This window comes from Vollenhovia emeryi, unplaced genomic scaffold, assembly GCF_000949405.1.
Source record: "Vollenhovia emeryi isolate VEMERY1.0 unplaced genomic scaffold, V.emery_V1.0 DF939133.1, whole genome shotgun sequence".
NCBI classification, from domain to species: domain Eukaryota; kingdom Metazoa; phylum Arthropoda; class Insecta; order Hymenoptera; family Formicidae; genus Vollenhovia; species Vollenhovia emeryi.
Window position 1 is genome coordinate 707,109 of NW_011967233.1, and position 11,749 is coordinate 718,857.

Here is an 11,749-nt window from a genome sequence, read left to right on the forward strand (position 1 = left end):
CTTTTCCGAGTACAGAAAAATCGCAATTATCGGTGAAATAAGAAGTAACGGAATTGCCGAACGCGGGACAGGTAGATGAATTTTCTCGGAATAAAGGCTATCGATTTTGACTTCAAACTAAATTTTTTTTTGCCCGCTCTGCTCTATTCCGATTTCTCTTTCCGCTCATCGTGAGTGCCTGGTAAAACTGTTCCGTTCGTGTGTCAGAAAATAAGCAGCGGAAAGAGATCGAGATGCCCAAAGGGACGTTTATACACACTGGGAGTGTAATTTCCTCTTTCGCCCTTTTGTTTGCACACCTACCGCTTTCGCCTTCTTATCGAGGGCAAGTTTGAAGGAGAAATTAATTACCTTCTTAACGTCCGAGATGTATGCAAAAATAGAATTGGTGGTGTATGCAAAAATAGAAAGGAGTTTGGACAGTCCACGGATAAAATGCCAACAATGCCAAAAACAAACCAATTATATTTAATCGTCGTCTTCAATTATGCTCTCAAGTCTTCTCCAGCAATTGTCTCTAACAAGACAGACGTGATTCTTGTCGAGTATCGATGATTATCTTCTTATTGGGGGTAGAAATTATAGTGCACGTCGAAAGAGCAACGTTAATCAAACCGAGGCTTCAATTTCTTCCACCTCGTCATTCGGTGTCCTTAGAAAATCCATTATCCGCCCCCTTTTCTCTCGCATTCGTTCGGCGATTTATCGGTGTCAGTAAGCTCGGATATTCGCGGGGCTAGCGAAAGGTGGATTGGAGCCGTGCGAACCATGTCAGCATTGCTTTCACCACACCTGAGGCCGAAATTTCAATGAAAAACCTATTCGAATAACGTATTAAACGCCATTCGATTAAGGTGATCTCTTCTTGTAGCAAAGCGTGACACAGGGAGAATTTCAGCGAATCAGTAGACACACATATACGCCGTGTTAGAAAAGCTATGCACTTTTTAAATCTATTCTAATCTTTGTCGCGATGGTTGAAAAAAAAATTCAATTTTCTTTAATATGTCGTGTTTACGTCAGCGTCATATAATTACATAATTCTATTTATGATGGAAAGAAATATACGGTTTTGCAGAGTACTACAGCGTTCGTTAGTCAAACGTAATCATTAATTCAATAATATTATGTAATAGAAAATTGATAATCCGTCGGGTAATTCTGGAAATGGAGATATTACTGTATCGCTGAGCCGTTCTAAATGTCATTCATGTTATTATGCAAATCGATGCGACATCCAAGTTGTCTTGATTCTGCGTACGCTAATGCGCAATTAAAATTAAAATAACATTAATTTGGTATTGGCGTCAATGCACGTGGAAATGGAACAGTTTCGGCTAACGATAAGCATAAGTAGGAGCTTTTCGCAGCATCCAATTATAGAAATGCCGATACGTCTCTTAAATCTTCAAGCAGACTCTTTGCGTTTGATTCCGAAACAAGCGTTTCTGAATTCCTTGCCAAGTTCTTGGAAGCGCGATCAATTATTGTGTTCCCTTTCGCATTCAATTCAGTGAGAATCAAAAGAATAAGAGTCCAATTATGTGAGTCGGTGTGACTTCGGTACCTTCGTGTTAGGATTTTCGACTCTAAATTAATTTCTGGAAATACTTTATTAACGTGTTGTACGGTAATTGTGCAACACCTCGTGTAGCAGTCGTCATTAAAAAGTAACGTAATAGTATTTTTATATGTCTTAAAATATTTCGATGGCATACATTTTTAAGATATTTCCTAAATATAGAATTATCTTATTAACCCTTTGCACTCCGAATTATATTTCATCTATTTTCATCTATTGGTTTGGACTTGAAAAAATGTCGAGTGAGACTCGATAAAGGAGCTCCTGGGATAAAAACTGATGTCGCGAGTCACACTCGACATAGGAGTGCAAAGGGTTAAAACAATAACTTTCCTTCATGAAATTTACATACAATGTAGCAGAAAAAAGTCATATTCAAAGATGGCAAAGGCGTTTAATAATTCATATTTAGCTACTTGAAGGCATCGTGAATTCTGTAGAAATGAAGAACTCGCTTTAATAAATAAAGATATCGGATCGCGCGAATTAAAATACATATTCTAAACTTATCTTCAGAGCGTAAACCTCTTACAAAGGTTTAAAGTTTCAGTTAACTACTTATCGTATAACAAATGCGCGAGCCGAGTGCTTTTACCAATTTGTTGTTACTTTCATTATGCAAAGTGCCTTAGAACCATCTTAGAGCGCGCTGTCTAGGTTCGTCGATGATTTTCTTTTACTGTATCAGAGCAGTTAGCTGCGTCACGTCAAATTTAATTTGAGGAACAACGTAGAATAGTCGTTTCATTCTTTCTGCTACAATCAGCACAAATGCTCGCAATTTATACTATTCCACGCTGCCTTTTGTTTCTCTCCACGTGCCACGTCTAGGCGAGTTTCTCCCTCGTGCATCTCGAAGCGCCTCGATCCGTTTTACGCAAACTATAATTCGTAGTCGCAATTGCAGCAGAATTTTATTCACAAGTTTTTCCTTCTATCATATAAAAATATCTTTAGGATCGAAGATTCCGCGCGATGTACCTAAAACTTAGGACAAAATTCTTTCGCGTATCTCAAACGGTGCAAAGTGGTCTTTGTGACTTGCTTGCCTCAGAGCGTCGCGTGAGCTCGCTCACTGATTCTTGACGCGACGATTATCATTTGGGGACAATAAGAAGAATTTACGGGAATGATTTCATTACGGTATAACAAATTGCCGGCCAATCTCTCGGATTGTATACAGAACGTTTCGGAGGTAAATGGTGGATAAAGGGATCTGTCGCCCGCGGTTTTACGGGCGGTTTTATTTATTTTTTGTTTCACCACGTCCGTCATATTCCGTCGACATCGCGACGCAATTTCTCCCGCGAACGCGCGTAATATTTCATGATAAACCCGCGACAACGGACGCGATGACCGCTTTTCCGCGCGCTTAATCCCGCGTGCAAATTGGGCGCGGGACGAATTTTCAGATACCGCACTCGCAATGCGTGAGCTCGCTCGGAGCTCGCTCCACGGTCGAGCAAATAGATCGATAGAGTGTCTCGGAGCACAGAAATTACATCCCCCTCGAGTGACCTCGCGGTGACCACGGCACAATAAGGTAAAGAAGCAAGGTAGACGCGGGGTGGCGACCGATACAGTGAGTAATGGGAGAAACGACGGGAACGACAAAGTGAAATAAACGACACGATAGATGCTGGCGACGTAATCGCAATTGCCCTCGCAACAAGCGACAAGTCTATTTGGCGGACTCTGTCCTGCATGATTACCGAGGGGTAATCGGACAACCCCATTGCCTCTCGTCGCGTAATAAGTAAAATGAAATCGAATTGCACGCCACCTCTTTTCCCTCGTTTCTCGCTTGCATCCGATTTTCGCTTCAACGTGACGCGCAAACAGCTTGCCCGATCACTATCCTCTCTCTGAGAGACTACGAGTCGGAATCGATATCCGTGACGACCGCGTCGTACAAGAATCTTTCCTATATCGCTACGCTCAGTCTTCCTCGCAGCCCTCGTTGACCTTTACGAGGAATTACTATATAGTCGTTTCATCCCATCGCCTCCGACGATTCCCCTTCGCCTACCGTTATATTCTCAAGTGAGGATACGTGATACCAATCGATCTTTCATTGGATTTGCAGCACGAAGGGCAGATAGTTATCCCTTTCTATCCCTCTTGTGAAATTCCAATGTATTGCATTGAAAATTTTCGCGCAAGTCTCGACACGAAACGCAAGGTTTACTATTTGCCGTCGAATTTGATAGATTACGGCAAAGTTTGACAGCAGAAAACGAGCGCGGTTAAAAGAAGGAAGAGAGAGAGGGGGGGGGGAGGGTACGGGGGGACCAAAGACGGGTCACAGGTGGTGAACGCGCGATGGTAGTCGATACTATTTAATTTGTCCAAACAGCGGTGCGGATTCCTTTGTACTGGTCCTTTGTATAGTGTTGAAATTCGTGTCAGTTCGTTGACTTTATCTAAAATCGATGCCGGCGCGATGCTGAAAAAGAAATCGCTCCTTCGCGCGGCTCCGAGCAAGGGTTAACGAGCTGAGCGATGAGCCCGTGATATGCCTCAGACGGCGGTCGCGTTATCAGAAAGGCGTGAAAATGGCGCGAGATTCTTCTGGGTTCAGCGCTCCCGAGAGAGAGAGAGAGAGAGAGAAGGAGAGTATTAGTGATTTTTTAAGCGACAAAACTGGCAAGTCTTTAATTCTCATTAATAGAGAATCCCCCCCCCCCTCCCTGATTGTTTTTGTCTCAAATGACACGTGACTAATGATTTTCTCACCGCTATACACGAAGTGGAAAATAATTTTCGCGAGTTTCAAAGAGTCTTCCAACGCGAGCGTTACGAGATAACGAAAACTGAGAATAAAACACTTTGTGTCTTGGAACACACAGCGTAGCTGAAGAAAACGAAGAGAGAAAGGGAGAGGGGAAGGGAGAAATAATATAAACTTTGTGGTATTACGTATCAAGAGGGTCTCAAGTTTAAACAAAATGCTTTGGATTATCTGTCTCTCTTGGTTTCTCTTGTTAAACTTTACTGTGGCGAGAGAGGCAGACGTTCTAATATTTGTTGCAAATTTCGCGGGGCGATGTTTTAAGACGCTGATAACAAGTTTCTGCAACAAATTGCTCTTGATAATGTAGTCAATATTACTTCTGTTGAGCTAACAATGGGATTGTTGTGTACAGCATTTGCAAATCATTATAAATTAAGTCGAGTCTTCGCTTGTGTCTAAAGTACGATTGTAGGATTGAAAAACATACTAAATACATTAATATTTCTAATATCTTTCTAACGTATCTTGAAAAGGGCTTTGATATTCGTGCAATCTTTAACATTCCAGAAGTGCGTCCGTACTTTATACACAGTGAAAGAACGAAAATATGGAAACGGCAATCCATTGTTTCTCTATTGGAGCTTTTAAGAGATTGTTCGGGCCTGCTGCATGCCGCTTTTAGTCGGACAACAGACAGGTAGAGACGGAAACGCGGAGAATAATGAATCGCGGCCTCGATCCCGAATGCGCAATCGAGGGTACGCGGGCGCGCGGCAATGCTCCCGGGATATAGGTGACACACTACGGAAATATTTCCGCCCATTATCCGCCGTATGCATCGCCGGGGCGCGAGCGAACACGCGTGCCCGCGTTACGCCGCGAGGAGAGGAGGCTTGATTTCGCCGGGGAATTCTACCTCGGGAATCGCGAGCATACCGGAGGTTCGGTGCTTCCGCGGGGGCCACTCGAATTATGCGTCGGGCATTGTGTTGCCGGGCAAGAGGAGAACTCTTGACCCATTGTTCGTCGCCAGGGCGCGCCGACTGCAGCCGGAATCTCCGCGGCGGAATCGCGTTCGCGCGAGGCGCTTCTCTTAAACGGCGAAGCGGCGGCGTATCGATTGTCGTAAAGAGACGCGTAAAGCGATTCGCGAGGGTACGTAGATCGCGAAAAACACGTCGCGACAAACGGTCGCGCGCAGCATCCCAATTCCGCGCACGTAAACTTTCATCGCCGTCCCGCCGCCATCCCGCGCCAATTTCGTCCCGGCGCAGATTTTCGGGCACGAATTTAACCCCGCGCCCGTGGACCTCTGAAGAAATTGTATATTTATTCAAACTTTTCGGTTCGTGGCGCGCCCCCGTATCTGCAGCGCGCGATGACGCGCCTGGCATTTTAACAACGCAATTTTTGCATCGTGGAAGTTGTGCAAATACGTGACGTGGAACGATCCACGGTTTATCTCAGGCTCCGTCCGCCGCACCGAGTGATCAGCGGTTGAAATTGCGTGCAGTTTGGCCGGAGCGTCTCTCCTTTGCATGAAATTAATTAGAAAATTTCGGCGAGGACACGCGGACGTCTCCCGCGAGAATAATACGAAAGCAATTACGACGGCGTTTATCTCGGTTTTGCGAAGGGGCCCCGTATTTTCCATTATTTGACCACGCCGCGCGACGAGAGATAGCTGACGCACGTGTAATTACTGACGCATTAATTACCGTAGCAGCGCCCAAGTGGGACAGTTTGCAAAGACCGATTCTTTCAAATTACTTGATAACAACAGACACTTTTCTTCTCTCGCGCTGTCCATTCCTGCCATCGTCATTGTCGTGGGCCAGCAATTTTTGACAAACATCCCAGCAAACACCAGCTACACGGAGAGAATTTTCTCTTATTTATCCTGAAAATCGTGTAATCGTCGCGGGACAACATGGCATTTCGAAGAATTTTGTGAGAGTTCTTTGAAATTTCACCATACATTTCACTAGTAAAATTTCGAAAAATCAATCAATTTACTATTAAAATGTATACTGTAGAATTACTAGTAAAACGTATAAGATTTTAAAAAAAACTCTCATCTTCAAAATGCCGTGATTTTCAGGGTGAATTTCAAGAGAAAATTCTCTCCGCGTAGTTACATAATATCAATATATTATATTATAATTATAATTTCCCCCAAAAAACAATGTAAATGTAATATACCACATGTTGTACATAACAGTTACATTGCTGTGCAGGAAATTATGTCAATGTTACATAGCTGTCAGTCGGTGTTTACCGAGATGTACTCTGGCCTAACTCTGAAGCGGACTCTTGAAGGAAATGTTAGTTTCGCCGAGTGGCATCACCGAAGATACATCTCAACTCTTTTCTAACTTTTTGCCCCCGCGCGCGTTCGTTCCCCATCGATTCCGACGAGAGTCCATCCCCCATTAATAATACAATGACTTTTTGCCGACGCGAAAGACCCGCCGTCCCGACGGGACATCGAGTATTGTCAACCGCGTTACCGCGAGATTCACGACGACGATATCCCATTTCGTAGCTTATATCTCCAGACGGAGACTACGATTCCGCCCAGGTACATAAACCGCGACATCGGCCAAGCCGATGTTTACTCTCTCTCTGTCTCCGCTCCGTGTTCCCGCACTTGCCGCAGCCCCTGAAAGCCCTTACGAGCATTAAACTTCGGCGCCGAGGCGAGGGATTTAAGCGGTTCTTTATTTTCAGGATCCGTTAACTCTACCACGACCGCCGCGGGGCGAGAAACTACCCCGGGGAGTTCCATATGTGCGGGAGAAAAGTGAAATCGTCGATTCGCGAGTCGAGACGCGCCGGCTCTAACGTGACGCCGCAAAAAACTAACTGAATATGCAATTCGTCGCTTTTATTTTCGCGCCGTTATCGGCCACGCTCCTGCCTTTTTAATGCATGCGAATTTATGATACGCCGCGCGCAATAACTTCATCGTAAGCGGATTTCACGCGTCGGAAGAATCGCTCCCGCTCGCGATGAATTCGATTAGCATTCAATTGTCTTATTTTATTTACTTATCAAAACAGTGAATTATTGCGTCGCAAAACGCGGCCGACATCTATTCATAATAATTCAACGGGGCGAGAGTTTATTTTACATTCGTGGAAAAAAGATTTTGCGCAGTTTGTATATACGTAACTTATAAGTGGGATGAGAAACAGAAAACAAACGCGAAACTAGAGAGTTTGTAACACAAACAAACCGTCGAGGGGCCGTAAAAATTCGCGGTGAAATATTAGTCAATTTATCCCAGAAAATAAATTCTGCAGGAAACTTTTTCACACGTTTCGTCAGCTCGTTGTAATAAAAAAAAAGGGAGAAAATCGTTTTTGCCATTACTGAAACATCACGCGGGTAAATGGCTGAATGTGTTCAAAGACTTAACATCATATTGGAAATCCATATGAGGATCGGCTCCAGAGTATTTAGCGTGATCGTGATTGATTGCAATTAAATATTGAGACTAAGGCGGATGGGTCGATTTTCGCGATGCAATATATTATATAATATATTCGATTATTACATAACAGATATGCCCGACTTAGGGCCGGTTTTCTCCAGCCTCTTGGCATAAGCTAGCTAATAGTTAAATTATGCGTCCATCTTTGTCAAATTCGAAGGAAAAACAAAGACATACATTGATTTAACTTCAAAAATTCTTGTGAATTTTATAGTTTGTAAAATTACGATACAAACTATAAAATGTTATAGTTTTATAGTTTTGTGTATTGACAAACTAAAAGAGGATAAAATTCACAAGTATTTTATATATTGTATCTTTAGGACAGAAAGGCAATTTATATTTTACCCGAGGAGCTAAAGTCCTGATAACGATAAAAAGTTTTTAATCCTTTTTGGGGCAGCAATATCGAGAAATAAATATTGTCTATACTTGACAGCTGCGATAATCCACCTGTTTAACTGACCTGAATTTGATTTAACTGAAGCAACGCGATGTAAGAGGTCGATATGTATTGATTTCCTGTTAAACTAATCTGCAGGAGACATTTGGTTTCCCGCATTATGACGTTCCGTTTGTAAATAGTTTAGATATGGAATAATGGATCGTGTTCGCGGAATGACATGTTAGCAAGTAATTGCTATTTTCATAATCGAATTAAACATCATTTTAAACTAAACGCCGCGCCAACTGTAGCAAATGTCTGATTTCGAATTGACTTTAAAAATATAAAGGAGTAGGGATAATAATTCAGTGGCAGCGTCACACGTGCAAGAGATGTCTGATTGCAATTTTGAGTACAAGAAGCACTCAGTTTTATAATTCAATACCAGTTTCGCGAATGCGAAGTTAGTAGCTGCACAGTCGTGCCGCGTCGAGTTAGTAGTTTGCGAAGTCTATGCGATTTCTCTCAGACGAATGGGAATGTCGTAGCGAGTTTTCACGTCGATTTCTTAGCGGTGTAGCAGAAACTTTGATCCATAAGTAGGAAAATTCGCAATAAACAAGCCACAATAGAATCAACAGTTGCCTAAGAATTATAATATTTCACTCAGATAATTATATATTTTATTTGATCTATAATCGTTTGTACCTATACAAACGGTAGATCAAAGATTTGGACCTATGTCTTGAAATGTTTTGCGGAGTTACGTGAAAAATTGACAAAAGCGCAACTACAGAAAACAGCTTATCTTTGATAACAAATATAAATGACATCGTGGCACATATACTGTACATTGTACCTACGTCCAATTCCCTTTGCGCGCTTTCTGCGGCAAATGTAGTTAATTCTATTTGTGTACACGGCGTATTGGAAAAGGCAGTGCTTCGCTGAAATGAAGAGACTTCATAAGGCCGCACGTGCAATTAAGCACTATTACGACAATGTTAATAAATTGAATTTCCATCTCCGGAGTGCGTGGCTGTGGACGTTTGCGAATAGCGGAGAGAAGAAATGACCAGGAAGAGGTAATCACGGCGAGCATCAGCGTATATCGCGCGGCGCGACTTTCCCGGCTAATGTTTCTCTGGATTAATTAACGCCATTCGAGCGCGACAACGGCGTTAGCGTAGCGTTAATGATAAAAGGGGAAACTAATTTTTAATTTAACGCAAAGTGTCGTCGTGCCGTCTCGCGGCTGTGTGCGATTATTTTTAAACGCGGCAAGCACATTATTTGTGCGACCGTTAACAATAGAGCGAAGTGATTGCTACTAGAAATGCGCGAATCAAGCGTTTTCCATGTCAAATCGAATTGGATCAAATCGCTGAAATATAATTTTTAATTAACAATATAATTATTATACATATTGAATTTCAAAACGTAGATAATAAGAGGATATTTTGATGTGGAACAATAATATTGATTATGCAATATAAATTTGCTTTAAGATGAAAAATATATTTCAATATTTAATAGAAAATTAATAAGATGTACTACTCTTTATTTAACGTCGCAATAAGCGAAACAATTAAAAAATTATAAATTATTAAATTATTTTAATATAATATCCAATAATATTATCCAGTTACATTTATAATTAAAGCAATGTAATATTGTTTATTTGATTATCAATACTCTTTGATTTGGATCCAAAGGTAAGAACCAATGCTACTTACAATTAGAGATTGCTCAGTAAACAGTTGTAGTACTAACTGCATCTATTGAGTGCTATCTATTAACATGACTGTCTTGCTTATTAACGGGAAAAGTGATTCTGTAAGATTGACAATACACATTATTCGTATTTGAACTAGACACAAAAGTTTGAATAGCTCATATTCGAGTCATAGAAATTCAAATTTGCACACGCAGAGAATTTTCTCTTAAAATTTATCCTGAAAATTGTGCGATCGTGGGACAACATGGCATTTTGAAGAACTTTATGAGAGTTTTAAAGTTTTGCCATACATTTTACTAGTAAAATTTCAACAAACTCATAAAGTTCCTCGCAATGCCACGTTGTCCCGCGATTACATGACTTTCAGGATAAATTTAAAAATAAACCTTCTATCCGTGTATCGAATCGATTCTTATTAGGTTCGATTCGATTCGTATTTAAATAGTTCGCACCTCTCTGCTATAATTTACTGCAATTAGAGACGTAGGATATATTTCCGCCAACATTTTTGGTGATAACGTTACGTCTCGGCCCCAGGGATTCACGCATTCGAGTATGGAATAGGCAACCCCGAAGTATTCGGGATACGCTCGGGGTTCAAGTTAGGCCACCCTCCTGGGGATATAAATAAGGTGACATGCGTAAATCACATATTTAGATCGCACTGCCCCATTTATCAGAAATGAGAAATCATAGTCTATACATCATTGAAGCTCAAGTGCTTCGGTCGCTTGAACAAATCACCTAGAGTCGCCTGAAACTTTTTGAATCAAGACGTCGGGTGTTTCTTGAAAATTTTCCAGCATGTGTGAGACTCGCCATGTACAATTGCAAAATATGAGGAAAGTTTTTTTTCCGAATTTTATCGGACGTGCGAGAAGAAGGTTCTACAAAATATGTAAATAATAGATAAAATGCCGACCTGCGGACATTTCATTGGAAAGCAGAAAAAGAGGGGAAAGATATAACAATGCATATGGATTAATGCACCAAGTATTAATATATTCGTAATAAATTTAGAATAAAATATTTAGACACTAACATCCTGTTACGGCTCTCAGTCGTTTATTCCTTCAAATTTGTGCTCGTCACATTTGAGCCATACGAATTTGATTAATTTATTAATATATCTCTAGACGATTATTAAAATCGCGACGTAAAAGAGACATAAAAATATTACACAGGGTGAATTAGAGTTGACCAACCTTTGACCATAGGATTACTGACCGCAACTGTAGCCAACTCGGAAAACAAATTAATTATTGCCCGATATAATTAAATATTACACGATTGAGATATATACGACGAGATTCTCCCATTTTTTTTCCGAGTTGGCTACAGTTGTGGTCGGTAATTCATCTCCTATGATAAAAGGTTGGTCCAACCATTCTGAGTCACCCTGTATAATATTTTTATGTCTCCATTTCGTCGCAATTTTAATAATCGTCTAGAGATGTACAAACACTCGGTGCATTAATCAATATGCATTGTTTGTCACGCTCTGCAATATGTGCTTTTCGAATCACGAGACACGGTAGTGTCTCGCGCCAAGTGTAAGCGAAGCTAGTACACGCGCGCGAGACCGACCGTGTAAGTTTACGCGAGTACACGACTTGACGGGCCCTCAGATTTTTTTTTCTCAACAATGGCTGATCCCACGAACTTCAGACTGCGCTTAATCGATAGCTTGGGTACGATTTGCATAATAAAACTATTTTTACTTTTCTCCTACGTGCCCCATGAGTAGAGATATTACAATGCAAAGTCCAGGAGTCTGAATTTTCACGTAATTTTTTTTAAGAAACGTCGTCATT